Source organism: Anas acuta, chromosome 3, assembly GCF_963932015.1.
Source record: "Anas acuta chromosome 3, bAnaAcu1.1, whole genome shotgun sequence".
Lineage (NCBI taxonomy): Eukaryota > Metazoa > Chordata > Aves > Anseriformes > Anatidae > Anas > Anas acuta.
The window spans coordinates 110,452,073-110,468,740 of NC_088981.1; the positions used below are offsets into that span (position 1 = coordinate 110,452,073).

General features: G+C 41.5%; 1 protein-coding gene across 11 annotated transcripts in view; it reads left to right on the plus strand.

Annotated features, from left to right (window-relative positions):
- The window catches only part of KLHL29 (kelch like family member 29), a 389,115-nt gene that overhangs the window by 42,660 nt on the left and 329,787 nt on the right, over positions 1 to 16,668 (plus strand). For 3 of the 11 annotated variants that reach the window (XM_068678724.1, XM_068678727.1, XM_068678721.1), the window contains exon 1: positions 8,551 to 8,660. The exons of the other annotated variants lie outside the window; for them this stretch is intronic. The gene's annotated coding sequence lies outside the window, so the exon portion shown is untranslated. Of the gene's footprint in view, positions 1 to 8,550; positions 8,661 to 16,668 lie in introns of those variants that run through there. 11 annotated transcript variants of the gene reach the window in all.

Below are 16,668 nucleotides of genomic sequence, written 5' to 3' on the forward strand. Positions count from 1 at the left end.
GGTGACAGTTTTTACGTTGTCACTGTAGGTGATAGCAGCTTTGTGGGTCATGCCCCTGATCGTAGATGGTATTTGACATTAGCATATTTCAAAAGCTTTCCTGTTTATTTTGATTGACTATGTAATTCTTGTTTTAAAACTGCTTTTTCTTTTTATTTCTGATATGAGCTGCTTATTTCTCTGAAGGTGTGTGTGAGGAGTTGAATGCGTCTTTCTTTTCTTGCACAGAATATATCCTCACCTCTGATCTCTGCATCTCCAAAATTATCTTCCGCTGTGGGAAACGGTTGGTGTAGAGCCTACAACATGTCAATTTTGAATTGTTGGATATGCATCTTACAGTCCATAAAATCTTTTATTGATATTGATCTGAAATTGCCGCTGTAATCGTACTTGGTCCTCCAACATGGTTTTTACTTGGTATTTCTTGTTTCATCTTTTTAAAGTTTGTTTTTTGTTCTTGCTTTGCATGAAGTGATCAGATCAGATATCAGCTGCACTACACACTTTAATATCCTGGATAAGTTGAGCTACGTTTTCATTCCAGTAGACAGGTTTTTAATCTGATCTACGGGTAGATATCTTACTAGGGGAATGAATATTCCACCAAGAAGAAACCCCAGAGTGATTCTGTCAGTCTCATGCCATCCTGACTTTTTATTATTAGATGTATTCTTATTTTGTGTGTGTATACACACACGTATGAGTATATATATGTATATTTGTGTGTGTAAGTGTATATATATAAATATATTTTCAACCACACTTAGCAATTTCATTCTTCTCTCTAGTTGTCAGGACTCTCCAATGTAAGCAGATGTCATGGCTGAGGACACTGTCACTGTGTGTAGCATGCTGTGAGTTCATCAGCACAGTTGTCTGGTGTGCAGTATCCTATAATTGTCATTTTCCTATATCACATTTGAAATGCAGCTTGGAGAAATTGGCTGTTAATTGGCTCCCAGTCCTTCAGCAGTTTTCAGCATTAGAAGTCCTAATTTAATGTTGCTCTTTCTGCAGGGAGGGAGAACCATTTTCCCGTCCCCGTTCATCATGCCTATGATGAATTTGTATATTTAGTTATTTTTTTAACTCACTCCTAGACATTGGCATAAGTTGTGAATTTTGAGAACAGACTCATCTGTTTTCTTAGTTACTTGTATAGCTTTTGACCTTGTTGATTTCTAGTATCCCAGAGAGCTATAATTGTAGCTGGTAGAGTAGCATTCATTTTGGAAATTGCTGTTGCATTTGGAATATGCTACTGCCACTCCTCCACGCTTTCCCCAGCTGCGTGATGCTGTGCTGCTGGTAAAAGAGGAGGCGGGAGCTCTCTGGTATCCAGTTCCATCAGCCAGCCACGCCAGCCCAGCCTGAGAAGTCATTGAAGGTGATTTGACTAACCCTGGCGAGGAGCAGCTCGTGCAGTACAATAGAGATAAAACCATTACTTGGCAGATAATGATTACAAATGACAGAGGGTAGTAGCATCTTCAGCTGCTCCTGACGAGTCCATTCACAGAACTGTCTTCTAAGAGCTTCAGTATCCAGATAATTTCTTCAAAGACTGTTTCTGAGACATTCATTCAGCATACAGTTCATTGCAGTGGCAACGTTATTTGGTTTATTGACCTAAGTGCTGTTCTTGGTGTCTCTGCTGCACTTCTGAGTCTGCAGTTCATTGCTGAGGGTAAGCGAGAAGCCAGTGGGTATGCAGCACTGCAACTGGATTGCTTTTCATTTTATCCTTGCTCTTTGACCTTCCTGCCTTGGGTTAGCCTGTGCTGGAGAAAGTTGCAACCTTTGGTGTAGCTCAAAGTTCCCATGGTGTTCTCAAGTTAGTTGTGCAGTGCTGAGGTGCAGGTCCTTAGGAAGGGGCCATTGGCCAACACTTAAATTTTAAATGATATCCCTCTCAATGCTGCTGGGCTAGATGCTTTCCTCTGCCTGGTTGTGCTCAGTCCTTTTACTCAGTGTGTACTCCTGAGAGCTGCAGTGGCAGTAACTTTTTCTACTTTATTTTTGTCTTCTAGATCTTGCTTTGTGTTCATAGTTGGGAAATACCCCTGCCTATTTCAATAGTGAAATTTGTCTGCATAGGAAGTCCTAAATGATACTGGCTTACATAATGTAGTATGGCATGCTGATCTATAATCTTCAGTCCACTGGCCAGGTCACTTGGCTTCCTTAGAGTCAGGGCTCCTCCTGTTATTGGATTTCTGCAGTATAAAATATAAATCGTAAAAAAATAAATAAATAAATAAATAATAATCTTTAAGAATGCCTTCAGAATACAATGTGAATATCATTTGAATGCCTTCTTCATTTATGTGTTATGGAGTTACAGTTGAAAAATGTATAGGCATGCATCTTCAGCGTTCCCCGGGATCGTGGACAGTGTTACATATTACTGCTAAAGCCTGTAATCACAGGTGGAGACTGCTGCAAGGGATAATCTCTTGTTGTTTGTTACATTGAGTGCTTTTTCTTTTCTTCTCCTGTTTTTTAATGAGTCCCTTTCTGAAGTAGGCTAAGCCTAGTTGTCCTTTTATCAAATCCCAGTTGGTGATCGCTATTAGCAACAAGATAACACGTTTTCACAAGCTTGCACCTGGTTTAAAAAAAGTGTGTGCTGCTTTGCGTATAAGCTTTGTCTCTTAGGTTATAAGAGTTCAATTTGAATAGCTGATTCATGTTCTGTACTTCTGCTCTGTGAGAAGCTGTAATGTGTTTTGTTGGGCTTGCATTTCACAAAATTAAGTAACTGGAGAAGTTTTGAATGCAGAATTTTTCATCTCTGTTCAACAGCAACGATTTACAATCATAAAGAATGGAAGGCTGAGGCTTAGTTGCCACTGCATGTATGAAGTGAGGATTGTTTTTAAGAAACAAAACCTGCTTGAGAAAAGCATCTCTGATCCTTAATCAGTTAATTGCTTGGTTACAACTTGAGTTGTTAATTCAACTATGTAAGTATCCATAAAACAGTTACTGAGGTTACCCAGTAGCTTTTTTTTTACAGCCAAAAAGGACTTCTTAAACAGAATCCAACATTCCTTAAAAATAAATGAAAAGGTGTTTCATGCTTGTGAACTTGGGATCAGGTCCAAAGGCACTGGAAACAGTGAGGTGACCTTATATCTCAGCGTGGGTTCTGTCTTTTCCCTGCCACTTGGTTTGGGTTATCTTAATTTTTCTCATAGAAGTTGTACTGATTTGGTGTGGGTAAACAGAACGGCTCATCAGTGGTGGCATCTCCAGAGCTTAGAAGGTACAGATGAGGCAGACTTTCAGGGAATTATCTCATCTTACAAACCGATGTAAGTAAAAATATATGTGTGTATATAATTTTATATATATGTAATATATATGTTTTCTGGCATATGATCACTGAAATTTCAATGTAATCTGCAGCAAACTTAAATCTCCAGTGTTTACATATGTGGCTCTCTGCTTCGTCTTCCTGTGGATGGCAAATAGCATCTACGTGTTTCAACAGAGTTCCAAGTAAATACATATTCTTAGGAAGCAGAGTGTATCAGTTCTGGCTGGGGAAATATGCTAAAGTTTTACTGTCTTGTTCCGGTTAAATTGTTTAACTAGTTCTCTGAAATACTTTTTCTTATAAATTCCTCATGGGACAAGCAAAACTACACCCCCGTTCAGCAGAATGTGTGTTTGGATTTCTGTGGAACAAGTGGGAGTGAAGGTCTCTGTATCTAGTCTGGTTTGCAGCCATCCAAGAAGTATTGCAAGAGGCTTCCCAGAAGCTGTTAGACCCTGAAGAACTTTTTGTGTGTTAATTCATTTGTTTTGCTGGAAATTGGCTGGCAGTCTCGTGTGAGCACAAGAGGCTGTCACCCTGGCACGCTCTCAATGTAAGTGAGTCCCTGAGTGGGAGTGTTGGGGAGATGTTGTGTATGCTCCCTTGGGGTAATAGGAGTCATTTCCCAGCTGTTTGGTGATACCAGTGAAGAAAACAAGATAAGCACTAACTAGTTCCCCGGGGGTTTTTGCTTAGCCCTTTGTATTGGGAAGCTGGTTGCTGTAAAATGGAGTCCTCTGGGTAAGGAGCCGCTGAGGTTCCCAGGGACAGCAGGTAAGAGCGGGGTCCTGACACAGTGGTCAGGGTTGGAAGGGGTCTCTGGTTCAAGCCCCTGCTCCAGCATGGTGCCCAGGCCCATGTCCAAGCAGCTTTTGAAGATCTCCAAGGCGGAGACTTCACAATCTTTCTGGGCTCCAGCACCCGCCCAGCACAGAAGTGCTGCCTGATGGTCAGGGGAGCCTTCTGTGCTCTGGTTTGTGCCCATTGCCTCCTGTCCTGGTACTGGGCACCACAGAAAAGAGCCTGGTTCTGTATTCCTTGTACCTCCCCACTAATATTAAAAATAAAATCCCCCACTCCTGGAGGCCTTTTTTCTCCAGGCCAAACAGCCCCAGCTCTCACCTTCTCCTCACAGGGGAGGTACAAGAAGAAGAGCTCTTAAATGTTGTAGATATGCCCTTAGCTAACTCACTCACTGCTATAATTCATACAGCTTATGCAAGAAGTATGAATATTTCACAGGGAATAGAGCAGCTGGTCACAACAGATGAGGTTTGTTAAATTTTGGGGTCCCTGCCCCCAAGCTTTTTGCATGAAGTTGCCAGTGCAAGCAGCACAGGCAGCAGGGCTCCTGACAGGGTTAGGCCAGCCCACTGGTCGCCACTGGAGGCACGCTTTAGTTCATACATAACTGGCGTTGTTTTTGATGGTTGGATTTTAAACTAAACTTATCTTGATTCTACATGGCTACACCTGTACTGGTAAATAGGGCTAGGGCACAAGCTTGCGTGGGATTGTGCACTTGGTGTGCTCCTGGGCACAACTTCGGCCGAGGCCTTTCCCTGCCCCATGCCCAGGTACATGTGTATGGTGTGAGGTGGATGAGCTGTTTCTGCCCTATATGGGAGCAGTGGCTGTGGGCACAGGCTTGCCTTCTTCTGGTGCCATAGTTGGGACAGGGAGAGTTACCACACTGGGAGGGGTGAGGAGTGTCCAGCACCACCCCATAATTATGCCTTGGTAGCCTGGGGCCACAAAGGGGGTGGAAGGTGGGTTTACAGATCTCAGTGGAGGAAATTGAACCACAGATGTTCACGCTTCAGGCAAGTGCTTCAACCACTGAGCTGCTGGAGAAAAGGGAATGATGCTTTTGAACTGTATAAGGGCTGGGGTGGGGGGGAAATATCACTCTTCTTATAAATCTCACCCTTCTTATTGTTCTTGGCGGAGGGGAAGGGAGATGAAACAAGGCGCTAACTCCAGTAGGGAGATCGGGTTTGGGAAGCTGAAAGCAAGGGCTTACCTCCCCGCAGGGTGCCAGATTTGAAGTTTTTGTTCCTCCCCGCAGCATTTCCTGGGCTTATGCTGGATGCCTGCCTGCCCGGCATCCGATCTCCAGTGAGCGGGCTCCTGGCACACCTCGCGGTGCCGCAGCCCCACTGGGGAGCAGGGGCACTCACTTCCACCCGCTGAACCCCTCGGCACCACGAGGTTCCTGCACGCAGCAGCCCCTCCTGCGAAGGCTGAATCATTGTTCGTGATCTAATCTGTGCCTAATAACCAGGAGTATTAAGCTTCACACAGCGTTTTAAAGGTGTACTATAACTGCAGGTCCGTGTGATTTATTTATTCTTTTTAAACATACTTTTTTTTTCTGATGCTAATTCCTCCTTAATGTGCTTGAATTGCAGCCTGAGTGCATTCTATTACTTTGTCAGGTCTAATTCAGGGGCTTTAGACGTACTTTAAAACTCTTGTGGGTTTTCACCCCATTTTTGGTAGTCTATTCATCTCTGACACTTCTAGTTCCATGAAATACTGCCTTGAATTGATGAAATTAACTTTTCTTGATCCAAGAGATTAAATGTGGCTGTAAATTTTTAAGTAGAACCAGTTGCTGCTTTTCCCCATCAAAGAAAGTCTTGTGAACTTGAACGAGTAAGATTTAGGAAAAGCGTTCTCCTGGGGAAGCTGATTAGTTAATACTTAAGTAATATCTTTTTCTTCGCTCTTCCCCTGCATCTTCAGACCTGAAACAACACAAATGCTTCCTAGATTAAAACAACACCGAGTCCTTCTTATTGGACAAATATCACAAACAGTTGACTTTTTTTTTTTCCACTAGAGTAATGGTACAGGCTTTCACGATTCCTTTAATAAACTTAAAGTAGGTCATAATGCCCACCACTGCATCCTCAAACTAGTATAAATCTTGGTTTCCAGAGTTTTAATTACAGTGGCTGCTCCCATTAGGTGGTCTTGTTTCATGGCAGGATGCTAGACAGCTCTCTTGCTCTAAGTCATTTATGTGGACTGCGGGTATGTCTGTCAAACCATAATGAGCAATGAAAGAATGAAGAATGTTAATTTAACTGATGCTGCTTTTGCTGTTAACGTAAGTACCACCAGCTGCACCTCATAAACATTGCTGTTTGCTTGCCTGAGTCTCGCTATTCAGTGAGACCCAGCTTGATTGATAGAGGCAGAATTAGAATGATGGCTTGCATGTCGCAGCTCTTCTGTAGCGCTACTTCTGTGAATGCTTTTTTTGTTGCGAGAGACAGCTCCTAAATTTTAATTGCTTTTCAAACTAGCAAGTGCTGCTCGTGTCAAATGCTGATAATTGGTTTATGACATGGAGGTATTATAAATTAAGGAGAGGTCAGCGTAGATAATGTGCGTATTACCTGCTGGAGGAAAAATGGTTGGGGAGAAGTGACACTTGGGAGAACCTCGCCTTGGTGTGCGGGAGCTCGCAGTGCTCGAACGCGCCGCCTTAAACAATGGGCCCTGATAGGGAAGGACTGCCTGGAACAATAGCGGTGCTCCAAGTCACTTTATAATTAGAGAAATTACTGAATAATTCAGAACTCCGTGAATGGTTTTTGTTTTCCGGCCCATTAAGTGTTCATGTAAACCTTCAAAATAGAGCTGCATACCTCCTCTCACCTGTCAGCCGTCATGTGTGCTGAGCAAAAGCACGTTTTGTTCCTCGGGCATGTCTCTGGGATGGTGATTAACCCTGGGGATTTGACACAGGCCACTTGTGCTCCAGTGCCAGCTCATCCAGAAGCTTCTTTTCCCTTCCAGCCCTTGCTCCGCTGATTAATGGGCTCCTGTACCACCTAACATGAAGCTGCTTCTCATCGACATCCTGTCCAACACCTTCTTTGCCTTGCTCGTTTCTCAAACCATTCCTCCTTTCCAGCATAGCTCCAGTCTCACTCTGTCCTGATATACCTGGTTATTTTAGACGTGACTTACTACATGTTTCTGTTTCTGCTCTGAGAGTGTGTCAAGGTAAAATGCTCTAAATCAAAGTGACTGAAGTCTTAGGATTTAAATTATTTAGGATTTTAAACAAGTAGCTTCATTTAAGTAGCTGATTTATTTTTGCTCTGTATTGCATCTAATTTATGTCCATAATATTCTTTAGTTAGTAATAATTCAAGTGTCTTGCAAGTGAATACTTTAGATCTATACAACTCTTTGTTAATCAATAATATACTCCTAGCTCTACATACTGCTAGGCTTTAAGACTCTGTGTAAGTATAGTATATGTATAAGACTAAGTAATAAGACATTTTTAAGAGCTACAGTGTTTTAAAGTAGATTCATCTTAACTGGCAACAAGCCATAATTTGGATGTTCTTTCTGGGTGCCTGTGACCAGTGTAGTTACTCATTTTAATTAGGGTTACAGGAGATACAAAGGGAGGCAGCACTAGCGGCTTGGAGCAGCAGAACCTGATGGCTATGGCACAAGACCACAGTCTGGTGTATGAGAGGGATGAGAATTGTGGTGCTCCCTGCTTTCTCATGCGTATCCCACTAACAAGCAATGTCTTATTCTGCCTCTTCTGATGGTGTCTTCAATGCTATATGCAGATTGGACTCTTCTGATGTCTTTGCTTTATGCAGGTTGGAGTGAGTTGGATCCCTCGCAGGATTTGGGTGCTGCTTTATTTAGTTTCAGAGCCAGATTGCAACCCAGCTACTCTTGACTAGTGCAGTTCTGGCACATATGAGCACACAACAGTCTTGAAAACTTTCAAGGTCAGGTAGAGAAGAACCCACACAGAAGTGGCCTTTAAATCATATCAACACCATGGATGTAAGCTTATAAAGCTTGCTGAAACTCTGTCTTACTTTGGTCACAATCTGCACTATAACCTGTGCATCTTTTAGGTTTTAAGAGTCTTTCAGTTTTATTGATTTCAAGAAGAATTACATAAACACAAACTGTTAGTGTCCATGCACTTAGGTGCTGTAATGAGGCTTTTCCAAAAACACTTGTATGTACTTCTAGGGACCTAAACTGGTTATTATATGTCCCCATGCCTTCAAGGCTATAAAGTCTGGCTGTAATATCTTTCTATCCCACTTGGTTGCCTGTTTCTAGCCTGTGACTGAGAAATTAACTTTTCTTGGTCTTATTTTCAGTGAATTGGTCCCAGTACAGAAAATAATCTCTGAACAACTGCTGGCTGCGTTGAGACAAACAATCAAAAAAAGTAATTCTGTGCAGCCAATACTGAAGACTATGACTTCGTGGGAAAGGATACAGAAAGAACAGATAAAACTGGTACCACTTCAGCAGTTATAAAAGTATATATGTAGGTATATACTTAAGCTTTATGATGTTTAAATGTACAAGTGTGGTTGAATTGACCTCAGATGGCTAGGAGACACTGAGATTTTTTTTATAATTTTAGGGTGTTATTTTTTTACTTATTACATTTTGAAAAGAATTCACTGATATCACTTAACTTTGTCTAAACCCTTATATTAAATCTAGGTTTTAATATTATGACTTCTTAAATTACATCTGAAATTATTATACTTTAATCCTACGAAACTGAGAAATATTTATTTTAATACAGCTTAGTATGAATTTGATTATGCTTGCTTACAGGCAAAATGCTTTCACTGGGTTATTTCTTAAGGAAGGAGAGAGTAATATTTTACTCCTGTAAGAGTATTTCCATTTTAGTGAACATCTAGAATTATTTCAGTTGTAGCCACTAAAAGCATTTCTGCCATAAATGGGAGTCATTGTAATGTGTCCAGTATTAGCAAACAAAATTCTCTTTACATCTCACATCATTCTTAAAGCATGAAGCTTCCATTTGCTATCTGGTTCTTTTTGGTTATTGTTTTCCACACTTGCATATGCTGTGAGCAAACTAAAGAAAAGATTGTGTGCTTGTATTAGGACACTTCCACTGGTAGAATTTGCAACTTCAGCTTAAGCCTCATCCTCTACTGGGCTGATTCCCTACTTTCTTTCTAGTCATATCCTTTGGCCATCACAGGATTTTGGGTGGATCTGGTGAAGCAAATCAATTAGCCCATGTCAGCATTTAGCAGCTATTCCAGCACATCCAGAAGGGGTAAGAGACCAAGTTATTTGGAGGTGACACCTTTACCAGTGGGAGTTTACTGCATTGAGTTTCAGAAGAGATTGATGCTACAGTGGTACACACAAGTACGTGGGTATCTTTGTCTTCCCTGTTTAAGAAGGAGATAGGTTTTTGTTTTTGTTTTTTTTTTTTTCTTTAGAAGGAAGGAAAACCTTAGGTCAATAAGTCTGTCTGGGTTTTGTTCACTTCCATTTATACCTTGGAGACGAGAAAATGGACATGGAGATACACCAGCCTTTCTGCTTTTCCTGTGGAACATCTGTACAAGAGGTAGTGTTATGTATCCACATGGAAGCTGTAAAGTCAGGGCCAAATGAGTGAAGCTCCCAACTTCTGTGATCTCTCTCATGAGTTTGTAACACCATTTCCTCTTCTTGCTGTCTGGCACAGGTGGAAACATTGCCATAAACAGATCTACTGTAGTAAGTGTGCTTCAGTGGATTAAATATTCCATGTTTAAAACTGAATGGTTGGAGGAAGGTTTTTTTTTAAACCTGAAGTAACAGGCTTCATTAAGTAAGCAATTGGCAAGTAATATTTTTCTTTTCAACAACTCCATTTACCCTGTGTTAATTTTGATCAGGATTCCAGGTAGACTCCTTAATGTACTACTAACCATTATTTTCTCACCTAGTTTGCTCAGTACTGACAGATAATAGATGATCCTATTACAAATAAATTTGACACTGCATCCATGAAAATGTGAAAATTGGAGTCTCTCATCATTATTTAAAATGTGTGCTCACTCACTCAAATGAGGTATAAGAGTCTACTTTGGAGATAAAGTAGGCCAGATTGCTGGAAAGGCTGCTTCAGTGTCACACAGGTTAATGTAGATGTATTATGTATTTATATAGCCTATAGGAGGATAACTTTTTAGCAAATGATTTGGACTGAATGTGCACTTGATCAGGACCCTCATTAATAACCCATGGCCACACTGTTCTCATAGTGAGAAGTTACCCTTGCAATCATAAAGATTAATTCTGGGGCTGTCTATTGTAGTTTGGGAGAAAGAATCCAAAGAAAGAGACAAGTCGTGTGTTCAGTGCTGAACAGAGATCCGTACAGACTGAGCTATAGTTTGGGATCCTGCGCTGTCCCCGATGTTTTGATTAGGACTGCCTTTCCTTTCAGCCACCGTTCTGGAAATGGGGACAGATGTCTTTTCTCTGCAGGCGAGGGGGGTGTTGCTTTTTGTTACGGCAAGGTGATTTTTACTAAAGACAGTCAGCTACCTGGAAAATGAAGTGTCTGGAATGTGTGCTCACACCAGCAGCACCTCAGCGAGGGCCCTGTGCTGGACTGTGACCTCCATGCTCCAGATACTTGATATGAGCAACCTGTGGGCATCACCTCTTATCTAATTTGAGGTAATGTAGTCAGAAGGTACTAACTAATATGCTGTTGCACCTAGTAGTATTTAGTGCAAGGGAGGAGGATGTGGTTAAACGGGTAACAATGAACACTTCTACTCATAACTTATTTTCCCTTTTTGTGGATGATCAGAGGCCAACGCATTGGAAAGCCTTTGTAGCACGGACACCTTCAGTTGACTTGTCTTGGCTCATTAGAACATTTCAGAGCTTACACAGGCCTTTCGCATCACTGAATCTGTGCCATTGCAGGTGCCACACTACACCATGAAATAATTTTGATAGGCCTTCTTTTCAACATCATATGCCCGTAGCATGGTGTTGAGGTTGCATGGCTCCTAAGGGAAATTTGATGTGGTCTAGGACCGAAGAGTCATTTGGGCTGGCTGTATGAAGGCAGTCAATGTTTTGAGTCTCTAAATCGTGCATATGACAAACAAGGACCATAAAACCTCTTTTACACTGGGTAAGGAGAATTCAGATGAGGATGCTGATGGAATGAGGAGCTTGTTCCTTGGAAAGTGTATCACCAGAGAGCTGGAGCTGTGGAGGAGAAGGCTTTTATACTAATCCTGACATCACCCTCAAGGTATGAGGATAAAGCCATGGAAGTAAATGGCAGCATTCCCTGAGCTGGAGTGTGTTCATTGTACGTACTGCCTAAGTGAAGAAGCAGGCGTGCAATGGGCTTATTCAAAGCATTTGATGACAGGATGCAGGACACTGCCTGGGGCTGGAAGGCAAATAACCGTAGTCTTCTCCACGGGTGCTATCTGAGGGTTTCTAAATTAATACCTTCCTGATTGCACTGGTGCTGGTTTGTGAAACAAAAGCAAGCTCTCTGCTATCTATGTAGCTGCTGAATTCAAGAATGTTCTAGTCAGAGCTATAAACAAGCACGTCAAGGGAAGCGATTCAGTTCCTTGTGTGGAATATTCACGTCTCTTCATGTTTGGTCAAAGCACCATGAAGACAGCAGTAACTTAGTGACACAAAATGACCGGTTCTCATCCTCAATCAAGGTAGTTGTGGAATGCTGTCCACCAAGCTTATCGATACAGCCTGTGAGCTGAGAGCTACCACTGCTGTGGTGTCCCTACACGTAACTGAAGTTATATGACTGTCAGGAAAATGCGAATCCTCTAGGGAAATTCTTTCCCTATGCTCACCTTGTGTGCTGGCGTCGGGGCTGTTTCGGAGTGCTGCTGACCCTTCTCGCAGAAGGTTAGCTCTTTGGCTACCCACTGATGAAAGTTTCTCAGCACCATATGTAAAGAGCCTAAAACCCATGTTTTTACGTAACTTAATTCTTAAATTAAATCTAGCAGCTCAGTTTGAACAGCACGATCGCCTCACTCAACTGAATGAATTCTGTGATAGTCACACATGCTAAAATCAACAATTAACATCAGGAGAACGAATTCTTGCTGTGAAGGAATTACTTTTTTTTTCTAATTATTCTCATGGAATCAAAAGTTTGATTGACAGTAACCTGCTCACCTCCCACACTTCCTTTTCTGTCTTCACTTGCTTTCTTCCCTTTCACTAAAGGGGATCTTTTGTAACCGATCTGTTTATTCTGCTGTTTCTTTGGGGATGACAAATTAAGCTACAGATCTTTTTTTAGTGTTGTAACTGGGAGGTGGAGAGAGGAGATTAAGAGCTCCATCATGCCAGTGTGCTGCTGGCAGTCAGCTTTGGAAACGGGTTCATTGCTTTGGAAAAGTGGCCAAGATCTGTGCCTCAAAGGTGCAAGATGTTGAGTCTTGTCATCCTAATATTGATTCGGGGTATAATAAATGGGACCGCTGATAAAGGATTGAGCAAGAGAAATATAATTAGTGCCAATCAACGTGAGCTTATAGAAAATAGATCCTGTCAAGCTAACCTGATGTCTATTAGGTGTTTTTAACGTGTTTGCAAGTTTAGATGATAAGGCATTTGGCTTGATAACACCATTTTGATTAAGAAATTAGCACAAAATAATTTGATGTGATGTATGTGAGCGATGAAATTGAGCTTTCCCAATTTCAGCCTTGTGAAGTTGGTGTCTTACTCTAACCTGATTGTCCTAGGCTCCCTCTGAAGTCAGTGGAGAGGAGGAGAGGGCTATTGCTCCCCTCCTGAGCTGATGCCAGAGGAAGGTGAGCCTGTAGGGACAAAACTCTTGGGTTGCCTTTTTCAGCAATTTGTGTACATCCATGGGAGAAATTCAGGGAGGCTGTACTAAATCTGGGTCTGACCCTGCTGCAGATGTTCCTAGAGTATTGTGTTGAGTTGTGTCTACATCTCAAAGAGTTTGATGGTAGAAGAGTGATGGTGATAGCTTAGGGGTGGAAGGGCATGTCTCTAACCCACTGGGGTTTCTTGCAATCACTCATTACCCTAGTCCATGTGAAGGAAAGAACTGATTAACTTTTTTTTACGTGGGAAACTTTAAGAAGGGAAGATTCTTCCGTCTGTTGAACAAAAATATAACAAGATTCATTGTCTAGAGATGAAAGCCAAGAAAATTCATAATAAGAAAAAAAACAGGTTTTTGACAGCAGGAATAATTAATTACTAAAACCTTTCACCAACTCCCCCAAGGCATCTCTAGAAATTTGGTAATCATGACAGGATTCTTATAATTTTTCTTCCCGAACAAGGCAAGAAATTGAGTCCTGTGCTTTATTTGCAAGAGGATCAGACTAAGTTCAAAAGAGGGCTGCTGAGATTATCTAGTCTGCAAATAGGGTTGGTCCTGAGAAGAGGTTAGGGCTCCTCTGTTCTGTGGTCAACTTGTTCCAAAGTGAGTCAGAAATGGAGGTTGTATTTGAGGAATCAGGTGACATCTGTCTGTCCTTGCAGCTCTTCTTTTTGGACATTCAGCTTTAAAAACCTTTGGGGGATACAAGGATGTTGCTGGCCATACCACCCTGTAGCAACATTACCACCCTGGCTATATTTTTCCCTTTCCAGCCTACTTTGCTCTTAAATATCGCATGAGGCTATTGCTTTCTCTTGGGGTATAGCCATGTTGATTCAGATTGTAAGCGAAACTGTTGCTTTTGCCCTTTTTGAGTACAGGCTGTTCTTTCTGAGCAATTGATACTGTGAGCTCCCTTCCCGTTTTGCAGTATTAGACCCAACAGAATGAGCTTTTTGGTTTTTTCTTCCTCCCTGCTGTCGCTGGTACATTGTGAACCAAGTGCGGTTCCTGTTGTCTGCTCAGTCTGTCCTCGCATTGTGCAAGGTTTCACATGAGCCACAGAAAATCCTGTTATTTCCTTGGAAGAGCAACTGTCCTGGCTGTTGTCCCTGTCTATTCCTGTCCTGGGGACCAGGACCCCTCCTGTGTGACAGCATTCCTCCTGCACTACAAAAAACACGATGCGTCTGTCTTCATACCACCTGCCAATGGTTGTGCTACCTGATTCATGAATAAAAACATCTGCACATGGCAAAACAACAGGTTTGTTCTGTTTCTACTCTTTCTATTGATTTTTTTTCTTTTTTTTTTTTTTTTGGACAAATATCTGCAGGAGATCTTGAACCATGGAAAGTTGGTTCATGATGTCAAAGGAGTTGAGGCCTTCTTAGCCTAAAATGCTTCAGTGCTTTGAATGCTTGTTTCTCCAGCTGATTCAGTGAAGCACTGGAATTGAGAAGATACATTAGTCAACCTGTCCTAAAACTTTCCAGCCTTTTAATTCCAATGCCTTCAAACCCTTTTAGAAAAAGGTATCTTTGCTAGTCTTTGCTTCAATAAGGAAATAAAAGATCTTTCAACACATGTTCTTTCTTATTACCTTCATCAAATCTCCAGCAAAGCCAGTGGACTTCAATGAATTGTGAAGAAACCGACTCCACTTTAAGGAAATCTGCCCCTTTTACCAGACTGTATGTATTTGTCTTCAAAGAAACCTCACTATTCAGGTGAACAATTTTGAACTGCACGCTGCAGATACATGAGAACCCTGCATTCGTTTGAATAAGCAGCCTTTTCAGCAGTCTTTTTTACATGTGAATATTATGCACATCTCTTTTGAACTCCACGCATCTCAGTAGCTTTCCTTGAGCTTTTCCTGGGGAATAAAAATTAAACTTAGAATGAGTAAGAAAAGTCCTATTCATATCATCACATTTATCTGGTTGAGTCTTGCTACAGAATACCACATAAATGAATGTTGTCTAGATAATGAAATAATGTGTTTGACATGGTTCGGGGGAGTGAAATACATTCTTAGAGGACAAGCTCCTGAAGCGTCTGCCTTTTTCTTTGATGATTTTGCTCATTTGGGCAGGTGTATATGCCTAAACTTAATTTAAAGCATCAGCTAAAAGACAATGGAAGAAAAAGACATGATAGGCTACTGATGCTGGATGTCTGATCTTCCAGGTGTATAAATCTGTGCGTATTAAGCTCTGATATCTGTATATCTTGCAGCGTTTCTAAGTATTTTTGGAAAAAAAAAAGTGTCTGTAAAGTATCTTGGCAAACTTTGCCATAATTGCTCATTGCATTTGAGTTTGCAAAAATAGCTTTGTTTATGATCTGATATTTTTAATAGCATATTTCACTGTTTCCATTTAAACTTCGAAGTGACATCTTTGTTTTTCCCTTTTGAAGAGCAGCATAATCCAGATGCCTGTCAAAAGAGTTGTTGATGTAGCATTTTGTGAGTAATCCTTCTGTTTGAGTTTTTTTTTGTTTTGTCAGAAACGTTTGCCAAGCTCTTACAAAGCTTCCCGTGAATATTATTGATGTGTACTTCCTTTTAAAGAAGTGATTATCCATGCAGGCATGCAAGCCGAACAGTTCTAAAGCACAAATGTTTTCTCAAAAGCTACGTAATGTCATAGGAGGAGTTAATTCCTCTCTGCCATGGAACAGAGGGGTACCAAGCTCAGACCGTGTTCCTCTTCCATTTAGCCAGCTTAACTCTTTGCTGAAGCACGGGTCAGTGTTCTAGTTTTTGGAGACTTTTTCAAAAGTATTACACTGAATAACCTCAGGGTTGCTGTCAGTCTGCCTAAATCTTTGATGAAGAGATGTTAATAGTTGCTGGCCTGCTTTCAGAGAGATGAGTGTGACTGTGAGGAGCTAAAAGTAAAACATACTGAGTAGTCTTAGGAATTCAGCAATTATTGTTTCAAACCCAGAGCTGCTAGACGGTGAATCCAACGACGCTTTCATTTGGTGCCACTGCAAAATATTTATATAAATAACTTGCACATTAGGCATTTACAGACATCTTCCCCTCCGGTCACCTTTCTCAGGTGATGACACAGTCCCAGTGGCATCACGTTAATTCTCTCAGACCATGATGAGGACAGGCAGTTCTTTTCCTGTGCTTTTCCTGAGCACTCCAGGATCCTCTCAGCTTGCAGATCTTCTGGGGTCTCCAGGCACAGCAGCCTTTTAGCCTGCTGATTAGCAGTTTTCTGGTAGGGAAAAGAGATTTGTAAATTTTGCAATAAATAATAATTCTGCAATAAATAATAGATCAGGGTCAACGTACAAAATATCTTTCTGTACAGGGCAGCACTGTACAGAGCTGTGAACCTTTCCCAAAAGGTGGTTGAGGTCAAGTGGAGTTATGAAGACTTAATGTCCTTCTTTCAGCCCTGTATTATTACTTTTTTGTCTGTCCCAGCCTGCAACGCTTGGCTGTGGCTGTGCATAACTTCAGAGCCTACGTAGCTTCTTGTGGGATCCACCATTGTTCCCTTTTTAAACCACTTTCACAGTGTGTGGCAACAGAAGAGGTCAGAGCAGGTGGTAGGGAGATTTTCCTTGGTAGAGCTGGAATAGCTAAATGCAATCAAGATGCTGGGACTGC